This window comes from Drosophila teissieri, chromosome 3R (assembly GCF_016746235.2).
Source record: "Drosophila teissieri strain GT53w chromosome 3R, Prin_Dtei_1.1, whole genome shotgun sequence".
NCBI classification, from domain to species: Eukaryota; Metazoa; Arthropoda; class Insecta; order Diptera; family Drosophilidae; genus Drosophila; species Drosophila teissieri.
Genome location: NC_053032.1, coordinates 9,968,452 through 9,982,362, shown reverse-complemented (window position 1 = coordinate 9,982,362; position 13,911 = coordinate 9,968,452).

Genomic DNA, 13,911 nt, shown 5'->3' with positions numbered 1-13,911 from the left:
GCGATTTGGTATCAGATACACGAAAGCAGTTCTTGTCCATGCAGAAACGCATGGATGTGCTGTTTAAAAGGCTATAATTAATATAAGTAGCTATGTAGCTATGCACACATAGTTCTTGAATTCGCCAATGCATTCCCTTCATCACACGAGCTGACAGCAAGGCTAAGTTTTATTTGTCTAGCAATTAAAAACTTGCACCTCTGTTTTTCCCAGGTAATTGCCAAAGACTGCGAGCGTTTTCATTGCCATGGCCAGGACCTCGAAGGAGTCAAGTAAACAACATTAGCCAAAATGGCAATTTGCAGATACGGCCACCAAACAAATGTCTAGACAGGGCAGGACTACAGTCCCGGTGCTCTGATACACCTGCCCAGGTAGGTAAATTAATCGTCAACGTACCGCTCCGGGGGGAGAAACGGGATCTGTAGTGGGAGTTCCCGAGCAAACGCCTTCGATAGGATGGTGGATTGCTGAACTACGAAAGTTACCAAAGTTATTATCCTCGTACCGAAATGATTGCGCAAAAAACAAAAGATAAATCTTTTCATTTTCATTTTCCTTTTCATTGCTTTCCTTTGAATTTGAAATTTTGCCGATGCTCAGCAGGTTGCCGAATAGGGTAGAATAGTATACCCAAGTTTTTCGAACAGCGGTACGTGCTCTTTATTTTTGGTAAAGAATGCTTAGGCATTCTACACTTAAGATCCTCTACCTACTATGGGTACAACTACCCAAGGATCAGTTCTATGGGTGGGTCTAAACATGTGTTGGACACAGACTGGGCACGCACTTAGCCTCACGATAAGATATTTGAATACTGGCGACAAAGAGGTCCTTCGGTGAAGTACAGTTCTAGTTGTTGCAGTTGTAAAATCAATTAGTATATAGCACTCTGCTCAAAAGTATTTGAAGTCAGCATAGGTAGTAGATGGAGTAGAAAAAGGCATATGGCTGTAGATAGAAATACACTTCTGGTTAAAAAGAATTTCATTTCAGCATATTCATGGTAACCATATTTCCTTCTTTACTAAAGTAGATCTGATATAAACATCTGAATAGATTACAATACTAAAACTGTATGACGGTATTATTTAAATATAAATTTATTTAATTTGTTGCTTATCTAAGTTATTTTAATAGTTTTAAAGCAAACCTTATTATCCTGCTTATGTGTTAAGAAAAGTAAACCTGTTTAATCTCTGGGTTGGCGAAAAAGAACCATATACATACGAGTATATAACAATCCTTCTTTATTTTTTGTATAATGAGATGCCCGCACCTTACTCATTCCAGAGACCTACCATCTAAAACTCGATGACAGCTTCAATTACGGATGTTATTATACCCAAGGAACACTAGTGTGTTGGATCGCAACTGAACCATTCAGAAGTTCTGAATCAGAAGCGGAATATCTTTACCATACGCACTCGAGCAGGTACAGTTTCGTTACGCCAGCTCCACCAACAACAAGAACTACAACTAAAGCAGCAACAACTAAAGCAGCTATGATGATGATAACAACAATAATAACGAACAACGAATGTCAAAGCCAATAAAGAGCAGAGGAAAAGCAGCCAACAACATCATCATCCGCATCAACGTGATCGTGTCAGGTTTTTCTCCTTCACGTGGAGGCAGATAATCAGCCCGCATAAATACAAATTAAAGTGCAGCCAACTTACGGTTAATATATGCAACAACAGGCACAACAGGCACAACAGGCACATCGGCCACAGGAAAACAACGACGACGATCGACAACAACAACACCCAAGTTAAATAAGATGAGAAAGAAATAGCATTAAAATTAAATTTGTCGCGTGTTTGGTCGCCTGCTGCTTCTGTCCCCTCCCTCCCCTCCCCCTCCTCCTCTTGCCTTTTCCCCCACTGAAGGAAAGGAGTGGGGACAGGGGGTGAAGGGGTCTGGGAAGGGTCTGCCAAGGTAGCTGGCCCCAGCATTCATTGCTAATCATGGTAATTATGGCAATGAAAAAGTCGCCGGGCCAAAAAGCGAGACGAACAGCAACAGCAGAAGATACTCGCAAAAAGCAGCAAGCTGACGAAAAAACTGCAAAAATAAATAAAAGCCGAAAAGCGAAAAGCTGGGGAGCAGTGCCCTAGGATCGAAAGGGTATACGGGGCTATGTGGGCAGTTTGATGGCCCCAATAAAAGTGGGTATTACCCTCTTTTAGACAATGTTGATTGCAACATTTAACACGCCATAAATCTAAAACTTAATCACCAAATTTACAAGAGACGGTATCACTAATTTTATAATGCTTCTAACATAAATGAACGTTGTCTTTTAAAAATTGTAATAGAAGGGACTACAATATTGTTCATAAGCATATAAAAATGTTGGTCTTTACATTCGTTCTAATGAGTTGTATGGTATAAAGTATTACATTTTTGATTAGGTATACACTTGGTTTATTTAAATCAAAGATGCAGTATAGAAAGTTATTTGCGTAATACTTTGATAATCGCCAAAGAACTTTGCAATAAGAAGTAATGAAATTACGTTTTTTCAAACTTTTGTGTGTCTCCAATTCAGCAACCAACGAATTGTTGTGCAAGGTACACTTCTGCATTATTTTATTATAGTGAAATATTGGATAGTAGTGGAAAAGTACGTTTTCGAAGGGTGTCCATCGGTCGGCCAATCTGCTACCCTATAGTTTTGCTTTTCCCTGAGCTGCTGCTCCCCTGCTCTCCTGCTCTGGGCAGATAAACAATGAAAGAGGAACAACAGTAAATACACCTGTTGACGGCCCGTCGATGTGACTGACTTGTGGCTACGCAGGCGCAACAACACGACTGCTCGGCGAAATAATCAAGACAGAAGGAGCCGGAGGTTTGGTTGGGGATTGGGGGTTGGGGGCTGGGGAAGCGGAAGTTTATTCGCATAAACACAAACACCGGATGCAGCTTGCTTCCAGGACACTGACAGAAGTATCGGGAGGAGAAAAAATTAAATTAAATTTCAACTGCAACAACAGGTTGGGTAAATTATTTTTCGCCTCCTTCGGCGGGGAAACCCGTTTAGGCTTATCTCTGCGTACATCCCCGAAAATAAAGCGAGCGAAAATGTCCAATTTTGGTTAATCTCGCTACCCGAAAAGGGGCAGCTGCGGAGATCATCTGAGCGTCTTTTGTAGATCGCCACTGGCAGCTTTCCTCCATGGACTTAATCTGTTTTGATATTTTGCCAAACTGATTTTTCATTATCATAAATGACAAAATGCATTAAGAGCCGCTTGGATTCGCCTGCCGGTGAAGGGAAATATTTTGATATATCATTTAATATTTCTTTGCGGCATACTCGTATCTGGGTCAGCGATTAAGATTTTAAATGCCAATTATCGGCGGCGATTTGGCGTCGCAAGAATTCGGCTTCCCGACAAGTCGTAAAATATTCCCAAATTGCTGCGCCTTTGAGGGGGAAATGTTGACAAAGCTCAGGCTGCAGACAGGCGGAGATCTGAAGTTTTTGGCTCGTGCTAAGCTTTTGCCAAATGCCAGAACCAATATTTGAACTTCTATATACACTTATCGACGTTCCGAGAAATATTGGGGTTAAGTTCAGTTGCGCTCCGAATGCTCAGGTAGCCGCGCAAGTCGAACTCTGACGAAAATAAAATAATAATCCCCGCTCCGATAAGGTCAGCGCTCAAATAAGATAAGATAGTGGTCTGCAATCTAAGCAAATACAAATCGAATATGGAATGTTGAATGTTGAATGTAGAATGTGGAAGAGTTTCAAGAGTTCCTCGTAAATACACTTTCGTACGTTATCGGTGGGCGAACAGCTGCCCCAAGGAGATAACCCAGGCAGGCACGCGCTATATAGTCCATCCGATCCGATCCTATCCGATCCGACCCGATCCCATGCCATATTCCAGATCCGACCCGTGCTGTTTGCTCGGTAGTGCAATAAAAACTGTTTGCCGTATCCTTCCGCTGCGGCATCTGTCGCAAGGATATGCGCATTTTATTGCTGCTGCTTTTATGGCTCTGATTATGCCATTTGAAACTAAGTTGCGCATCATTAAAAGAGCCCTCCGTTTTATTGGTTATGGCTAGTTAAATTAATGTGCATTTTCAGGACTTTAAGGTTCCTCTTGCGAGGAGAGACAGTTGACAGCTATAAATGGAGTGATCTTCATTAATTTTTACATAAAAGGACCACCTTTGAAACTAGCTTGTCAAAGATGGAACTTTATTGTTTGCCATCTGTAACCAGATCTTAAGCTGTAGGTACAGTATTTTGTTTTTTAAATGTAAAATTTAAAAAAATGCCTGAGTATCTTTTATAAGCCCGTTAGTAGTGGCTTAAAAGATTCTATAACATAGGAAAAGGTATTATGACCATGGGGTATCCCTTTCAGTAGCGCATCTTTATTAGATTCCATTCTGCAAAGGATACCACAAAGATGACTGCAAGCTGTGTTTGATATCGATACCAAGACAGTAGCTCGAACAATAAGCCACAAAGTCAGACAAAAGATCAATGTTAGATCACAGTATCCTCCAACTCATTCCTGGCGATTCCTGGGCATCCCATTCCTTCTCAGCCTTCTTTGATCCACCCCTGAGTAGATGAGCAGATGAGCCGACGCCTCCGATCCTGTCCTCAATGGCAGCCCAACTTCTGATCCAGTTCACGTCTTCTTTTGTATCGGAGAATGTTATACATTTCACATTAGACTTCTTTGGCTCTTTGTGTCCGACTGACTGACTGACTGCCTGTCAATTTCTAGCCTTCTGTTTATTGCATTTTGTGGTCGATCAGCGCACGATAAGATATTCCATGGGGCTCGGGCTGTGCAGTAGTCCATCCATAATTACAAGGATAATCGCTGATTGGTTATCCATCATGTAATATTTCAATTTCCCTTTGAATTTTCTGAAGTGGATCATCGATCGATCGCTTGAGTGGCTGGCTAAGTGTTTGCATCTTGCACTTTGATATGGATATCTAGATAATGGCTAAGCATAATGTGAGATCAGCTAGGCAGCTGAGGAAACATGATAATACCTGAACATTTCCAGAAGTTTCAATGTGAATATTTGATAGCGATTTAGGCCAGTGAAGTAAGGAGCAATAAACTGGAACAATTGATGAAGTACAGTTTGACCAGAAGCTGGCTGTTTTGCTTGTCATATTTGCTTTATTATTAATAAATTCCATAAATAAGTTCAACTTTAGAAAACTTACTTTGGTAATTGCAAAGCAATTCATGGAATGATGATGAGCAACGAGGATTTTCAGTACAGTGGATCTAAATTAGCAGACGGAGATAAAGCTCCAGATGCCTTCCTAAATGATTGGAGCAGCCATCGGAACACCTCAATTGAGGGAGGAAGAGCGACCCTTGGCAATCTTCCCGGCTCCAAATTACTTTCGGCTAATCGTTTTGTGCAGCAACAAGGGGAGAGATAAATGGGAAGTGAAAAAGCGAAAACAGCGGAGAGAAAAATAGAACATATTGCTGAAAAGCTCGTAACAGGCGCAAAACGTTGCCGGCCTGACCCCGGAGGCAACCCCAGCGGCAAGGCAAGTCGGTGCCACAGAGATCCCCATCCCACAACCAGGTCTTTGGCCACATCCACATCCACATCACATCCACATCCACATCCTCATCCCGATCTCGGCCAGAGACAACAGTTGGTGTCTGACAGCAACCTGACTCTCTGATCAAACTGAGTTCGGGACTCAAACTCAAACTTAAACTCGGACTGTGTGAATTGCCAATGCGCATGCGCGCCAGCAATAACAACAATTTCCACATTTAATGATAATAATGCCGGCGATAATAGTCCGAAATTAGTTAAACACGAATTATAACAAAACAAAACAAGGGGAAAAGCTTGGACATTAGACCGAATACTTAATGCCCTTGAAAAGAATTAAAGTAGTAATTTTTAGATTTCTCCTTACGTTAGTTTCATGGACAATAGCCATTAAGAACGATGTTTTATTATTTATGTTACTTTATATAGGCACATATTTAAAAGTGCTAGCTATGGTTATCAGCATTTGCTTTTCCTTGAACATTTTTGTATAATGCTGATTTTTATAAATATTTTCGGAGTTAATCCCTCAGTAGATGTCCATTGTATGGAGTATGGAGCTGAAGTTAATTTACCTTTCCATAGAGTATGGCCAGGAGAAAGATAGCCGGGGCTTGAGCTGGAAAAGGGTGCTCCGGATCAGCTATTTGAGGCCCTAAGTGCCGCCAGCTGTTGCCCGAAGCGGAGAGCTGGGAGCTTTGAGCTGCGAACAGCGAACAGCAAACAGCGAACAGCAAACAGCGAGCGAGATTGCTTTAGCCGACTTTGGGCGCAACTTAATTTGGCTCAGGTGGCGCGCATTCATGGAACAAATTTATAACAATTTCCAGATCAGCATGAAAACAGGGACTGAAAATTGCTAAGGGGTTACTAGGCAATCCGGCAATATGTCTATTAGCGGAAGCATTCATCTAGAAAACAACACTCAGTTTAATGCGAGGGAACTCTTATTATTATTCTCGCCATCGAAGGGTCTTCACTACAAGCGTGTATTTTCGTCACGTCCGAGTCAAGAATTTCCATTTAGCTACTTTATGACATACTTATTGCATTTACGATTTGCCTCCCCACCTTTTGACCTCTACTGCGTTGACTTTTCCTAACAATCTTTGAAGTGGCCGCGGAAGGGGCGGCCAAGTCGGCCTATTAATGGGGCTCAACTTTAACGATTCTTACGTGATGATCTCCTCAGCCAGACTCTGGATTTTGACCGGTCGATCTAACCGCCTATCCGTCTCCCAACTGACCACACACAAAACTTTCCAGCCACATCTATAATCGGACAAATGATATCAGAACCACTGATGATCGCCATTTATGTGTCAAAACTAAGGTGAAGGGAGACCACCTACTTGGACAAAAAGTAAGGAGCTGTAAAGAAAAAACCGTCATACATATGTGAAACTTCAAAGCAAAATTAAACGGCTGTTTATGAATTTAATTTAATTTGACGTTTTTAATATTCCTATTTATGGCGTTCAAAGTTACTTGGTTACTTGGTGATCTTAGCTATACAACACTTTGTTTTAAACTGCTTGCATAAAGATTTTGTAATTTGAGTGCCTCCCAAACATTTCTTGGAACCTCTTTCGTTTTGCGTTCTTTTGTTATTCGATAACTTAATTTAGGAATAAATTACAAATGGAATCATTTTGAAAACGAGCTGCTTCTGTTTAGCATTCGATGCCCAGCAAGCGAAAATGTCGAACAATTGCAAATAAATTAGTGAAAACTAATACGAAACGAACGAATTTTCGCTCGGCGCAAATAAAAGAATAGACCTGAAACAAAAGACGGACAGAAAGCCAGACGTGAAAACCGCAAAATGACAATCGTAAACGGCACCGCAGGATGCCAAAGGATACCTCAAGGTACCTCATGGTACCTCAGGATGCAAGCAGGCAGGCAGGCGGGTGGACCTTCGGGACACCAGAGAATCCTGGCTGGGTTGGTCCCGACAACACCCACAACCGATCCGTGATTCGTGTCCTGCCCGCCTTTGTTTTTGGCAAGGGTCCACGCACAGGACACATGCGGCGTTGCAGGCGGCGCTGCAACAAACCACTTGGAAGGACGAATGTCTGGACCTTGTCACTGATGCTTGACCAACCAGTACACTTATAAAAATTTATAATGAAAATTATAATGAAAATTTAATATGAAGTTTTATACTAGTACACATTGATATGAACTTTTATTTTCTCGTCACATATTTTATTGATTATTTTGCTCCTATTACTGCCAATTACTTTTTCGGAAGATACTTTGAATCATTTTTGCGAAAATACTCTGTGCGGTAGGATTTTTCTCAGTGCACTAGCTTAAGTTACAATTTAGTTCCATTGAAAATCAAGCAGTATCTAGGCTTGTCCATATGTCAGCAGCAGTTGTGTGAGTCGACCTGGCTACCGATATGGATATTGATATCTTTTCGCCTGCTGTTCCTAGTTATTCGGTGTCCAATCTTTGTTAGTTCTCCTTTTGGGTTCCCTCAATTGTTCAAGTTGCCGACAACTTTCGGCAAATTGCAGCTACTGGAGAGACGGAGATCGTGGCCAATATACATATATCTCGAACAATCTTTGCTTTGGATACTTTGTTAACCAAATTTACACGCGACAGGCGGCTGCAAGTTCTTGGTCCGGCTGCAAGTTATCAGCTGAAACTGATCGCAGAGGCAACCTGCAAACAGTGCAAGAACCCAAGAAGCCCAAGAAACCCTTCTAACTGAGCTCACAAATTCAATTTCGAGCAGCTCCAAATCAAAGGTGTTGCTTGACCCTTCTGCGAGGGATACTTAGCCGAAAATAAGAAAATAAAAAAGGGAAGCAGTTCGAGAGCATCTGCCAATGAATGCGTAATGACCAACTGCCAAAAAGTAGTGAGGGAAAGGACTCGAGTCGGCTAATGAACGACGATGTCGAAAATCTACAACGTGGCTGAAAAAGACGAAGCCCTTGCGCTTACAGATGCCAACGAATTATATGCCAACGGGTTGGACACCAGAAAATAAAAAAGAACCGAAAAAACGATACGAAAACAAAACAGTTGCCGAAGGGTTCGAGTCAAAGTCAGTCAAATGATGGCATGGCGCAATTATCGAGGCGGGTTAGGGATTTACCACCTGGAGTCTTGGATCTCTCTCTCTCTCTCTCTCTCTCTCTCTCTCCCTTGACCAGCCGGCTAGAGCCAGCGGCAGACGTTTTCCCTACACTCGAAAAAGTTGAAATGAAGAGCATTGTTTAATTGATTTTAATAATTCGCGCTGTTGGAAATTTATATTGGTTTAAACTGAATAGTATCTATGTAATACATTAAGTTTTGGGTCTGTTTTTGTAAAAGCCGAATAAATGCGTCTTTCTTCTGAGTGTGACTGATCCTGAAAGGGTTTAGTCTGAAATTAAATTGAGCTGTATCTGTATCCGAGAATCGATTCGAGATGGCATCTGCGCCGGAGTGACCTCCATTTCCATTGCCCTGCCGCTTGCTCTGCTTCTCTAAGTGAAACAAACGCCTAGCAAAGGGCACGTGCTCAGCTCGACTTCTGAGATACTTTCCGCTCAGCAAGGAGCGTCAACTGTACTAGGGATCGTCCTTGCAGCGGCTTCATCTTAGTCGTAAACTACGCCGACTGACACCAGGTGCTGGCTGGACGGCCTTTTCTTGGCCTTATCACTCGCTCCTTGGTACTTCGTCCTTCGTCCTTCGCCTTTTGTCCGGTTTCGAGTGCTTCGGAGCCCATTGTACCGCTCTGTCGTCGCGCGTTTTGTTCAGCGCGGCGTGCGTGTCCTTGCATCTTGGCCCATTGTTTTGATTCATTTTGTCAAATTTATATAAAATTTATTACGACGCACGGAGTCTGCGCAGCTCGGCTAACCAAAAATCTTCATTTAATGGTGTCAAAATATGGAATCGCAGAAAATGCAAGAGATAAATCCTCGTGAAGAGGGAAAACTTATTGGGTCTTGTTGATTGCGATGCGTTGAAAGACTGAGCATCGGTGAATGGAATTTTGAATCATGGTTGGCTGGTCAGAGATAGAGGACAGGATATATTAAGAACTTCATCTATGCGGGAGATTCCCCGAATCTTGTCTATAGTTTGCGATCAAAGATGTGAATTTAATAAATGAGTGCGTTAAAAGATATTATCTTAGCATGAGTTTACCTATATAGTTTTATTTTGCACCCTGAGATTTTTACATTGTATTATATTCATTAAAGAAAAGAGTCAGTTTGTAAAAGGAAACCAACCTTCGAATTTTCCATTTATTTTTTAAATTTGCCATGATCCCTTTTATCGAAACAAGTATCAATGGGAAGGCTTTAAGTTCTCGATCGATAAGGAGACTTAGCATCGAAATCCCCCAGTTACAACGTCTGGATTTACGATAAACAACCTTGCTTGCTAATTAGAGCATATCTTTAGCTGTAGATCTGCAGGAAGGCCAAACGAGAGGATTTAAAAACGTAATTCCGGCTCCTGGCTCAAATGTCCTGGCAAATATCTAAGCCAGCCAAAGGTCAGTTCGGCCACAAAGCACGTGCCATTGTCGGAGTTGGTGAGTCGGGCGGGGCAGGTGATGCGTGAAATACCGACTATGCTGAGGTGGCCCATTGTTTGGCCAGAAACACCCACAGTGCGTGCACATATGCAAATATTTTCAAAGAGCCGGACAGCTGCAAGCGGACTGGAAACAAAGGAGAGCAACAGGCAGGATCAAATAGGGAACAGGACCAAAACTACGGCAAACAAAGGTGGAACGCACTGAACCTGCTGGCCAAAGCCAACGCCAGGGATAATTTGTTTTCGGCCCACCTACTGTTCTGAGGTATTTGCATTCGGTCGAGGTCAAATGAAGTGGCCAGAACAGATGTACTTTACCTCAACTCTGGCCTATTGCACAACATGAAAGCGGTGAGTGGGTAATACCCGGAAAAACCTTCACACACTCGCCTTGCTTGCGTTAAAAAATCACGCTTAAGTGTGAATCGGTATATGATGGGGATTTACGCCAATATAAAAGAACTGTTCTCAGAAAGGATTTGGTCCAATATCACGTATCTTAGTTGAGGGGAATTGAGTACTCAAAATGTAGGATAGGCAGATGTATTTCCCTGACTTGAAATCAACATTTAAACCTTTCAATCTAATTGTACAAACATATCCAACCCTTTCGTTGGTGCAAAACATAAAATGTGACAAATCAATCTGGAGCATTTCAGTGAAAGGACTTCTATTCTCAATGCACAAGAATAAACATTTCCCTGTCATGTTTGCGTAAAATTCAACGGGAGTGAACAATCGGCAAATGTCACAGACAAGCTGCAAAAATTTCAATCGATCGATGGATGGGTTGAATTGTATAAAAGGTGGATATGTATATAGGTAAATGATGGCAATTTGTGCCCTTGGCATCTATGGGTTAATTCAGTTGCATATTTTGCTATCGGCAAACAATGTGGGGGCGCTAGATACAAATACAGCTGGTAATGAATCCATGTCGAATTTCTTAAATGGGGCTTATTGTCTATTCTTGTAGCAATGCAAACATACGATTATTAGGAAAAAAACCGGGATATTGAAGTCTCTTTTATTGGGGACTTAAGAGTCTACATGAAATACCAGAAAATTATATTTCCCCTTTATTATTAATAAATATTATGTTCCCGCAAAGCAAGCTCTAGAGAAAGCTTGAAAATATTTATTACTCAAATAAAAGGGTTAAAATATAGCGAAAGATAGTAGAACGCAGTTTCTAATGTTAAATACCTAATGCTTTTTTAACCCGCGAAAATCTTGTATGTCTTAAGCCTGAAATCGTTTTTTTAAAAGCAAACCGACCAATTGCTGTTATTCGCTACTCCGACTCTACTTCGATTACTCATGTCTTAAAATTAACCAAAGTTGACCAGCATGAGCCGGGGCCACCTGAATTGAATATGAAATAAGAACCTAGAATGGTTTATTTCCAGAAGCATTGAATCATCGCATGGCAAGGCAAGAAAGTAAGCTTCTATCCAGTTCTCCAGGCACCCGCACTTTTCTAGAATAATCCCCCGCTGGTCGAGCTCTATCCTTCGACGATGACTCCTTGATTCCTTTCAACGGAATAGGATTTGTTTTTTAACATAAAAGAAAATGGAAAAGAGAAAGAAGTCTGCCAGCATTGTGCGTTGTGCGTGGAGGACAATGCTCCAAGCCATAAAAAAAGTAGCTGCCCGAAGGACGAGAACTGATCATGCGTGGTGTTATGTACGCTCCTTGCAGCCTGTTGAGGAAACATCTGCCCCGCTCAATTTTTTCTCAATTCTCCTCTTCTTTTTATGCCTCGTCTTCTCGTTGTTCGTCTTCTTGGTATTGTTGCTGTTGCTGCCGTACGCACGCAGGACCTCTTGGAACAGGATACTTACAAAAAGTAAGCAGTAACATTAAAAAACGTAGTATGCACTGAGGGAAATATTGCTAAGCAAAATGGTAAAATTCTACTGATTAGGAGAATTTGTATAAATAAAAAGTGCAGTTTGAAATGTAAGTTCGTATTATTAATCGCAAATGGCGTCTTTAACCCTAAAAGAAAACTATATTAATGAAATTAGAAAGCATATTTTATTGGCATTCAATCTTTTTTCACAAATAAATACTGATTTGATAGATATGTCTATGGAATCTAGAATAGTATATGCAATTTATCGCTTGGTAAGTACTTTTGCTGCCAGTGAAAGGAGAAGCGGAGCAGGCTGTACATGTGCTCTTCATGCTCTGTATTCTGTACAGTCCTCGAGAAAGGACTCGCCTGTCATCTAGGAACAATGTCAAGGTCAAGCGGAGCGCGTGTCCTTCCCCGCCTACGAAAATTTCTTCGTTGTTTTTTAATAGAAAAAATCTCTCAATTTGGTAAGGCACACGCAGGATATGCGTATCCTGCTTTAGTTGCATGTGCGGCATGTGCTCCTTCCACCGAAGGCAGCTGTCACTGGCAATGATCGTCCTGTCATTTCATCCTTGGAGCGTGCGTAGTCCCAACATGGAACTAACAAAAAACGTGGCCAGCAAGTACGAAGAATGGGGAAAAAATGATTTCATATTTTTTAGTCTATTTCCTGCGGCTCAGCTGCCGTCAATTAACATATTGTCCTGCGCCCACATAATGTCCTCCGCCAGCAGATGTCTCCGCTCCACCTCTCAATTTTATATTTCAATTCAGTTTTTGACAATATTTGGCTTTTGCCAATCCTTTCGGTATGCCAGCCAGTTGACAATTGCCACCGTTTGACGCAAGCCTATCGCACAATGCCAGGATTATCCTGTAGTCCTGGGCAATCCTTTCATTGTTGTCTAAATTTTGATACGGTGCCTGTATTTGCTCAAAGGCCTTTGACAATTTTGCAACTGTTTGGATCTCGATTAAATAGGGGAAATGGTTTTGGCAGATGGTTTTAAAGGGCTTATGTTGCAAATCAGCTCCCCATTTCGTCTTATGAAAGAGTGCGATTATGCTGAATCTACATTTAAACCGAGGGCCTATTCATACAATGTTTTATTTTTCAAGTTTTGTTAAAAGGAAGGTTAGCCTGGTTATTAAAATAAAATTTTATTAACTACCAGTTGTAGCACAAGATAAATACACGCTTTTGTTCTTGGAAATTAAATGCAGTTGTGTATTAATTCAAAAAATTTTAGCTTGAAACGTATTATTTCCCTTTATTCATTAATTTATAAAAAAAATGATATAGAAATTAAATTTTTTTTTTGTTCTGCACAGCACTCAGCACTACATCTTCTTGTCCAGAGCAACCACGAGTTCATTCCAGGAATAACACCTTATCGCTATTAAAGGGGTCCTTAGACATGATTTCTTCACAATTTTCATGGATCATAACTTATCAATTTCTTATCAAAAAATTAAAAATGAATTCCAATTGGTCAAGAACAAAATCAATTGTGTCCAGTGCGATTCCAAGGAAATTCCTAATGTCTGAGCTGATCGACATCAGCAAGAAATTTGTTTTCCTTTTTTATGGAAACGCTCAGGTGAAAAAACACACATTTAGGCGTATCCAGCCCCGACCCGGTCTGACCACGTCCTGTAGTTTCGTCCTTGTCCTTGTCCAAGTCCTAATCTCTAATCGCTCGTCACGCTGCCAACAGAAAAGAAGACGCTGCTGGACTCATTTGAGACGCTTTAAGACGGCGATAACCATCGGCAGGTTCAAGGAAGAGGCGAAGAGCAAGGCAGGTAGTCCTGCCCCATTGTCCTGCTCACGATTTCGTCCTGGCCAGCAGCCGGCCCCTGGCAGCCGGCATTTAAAATGTTGCAATGTGCATTGTATAATT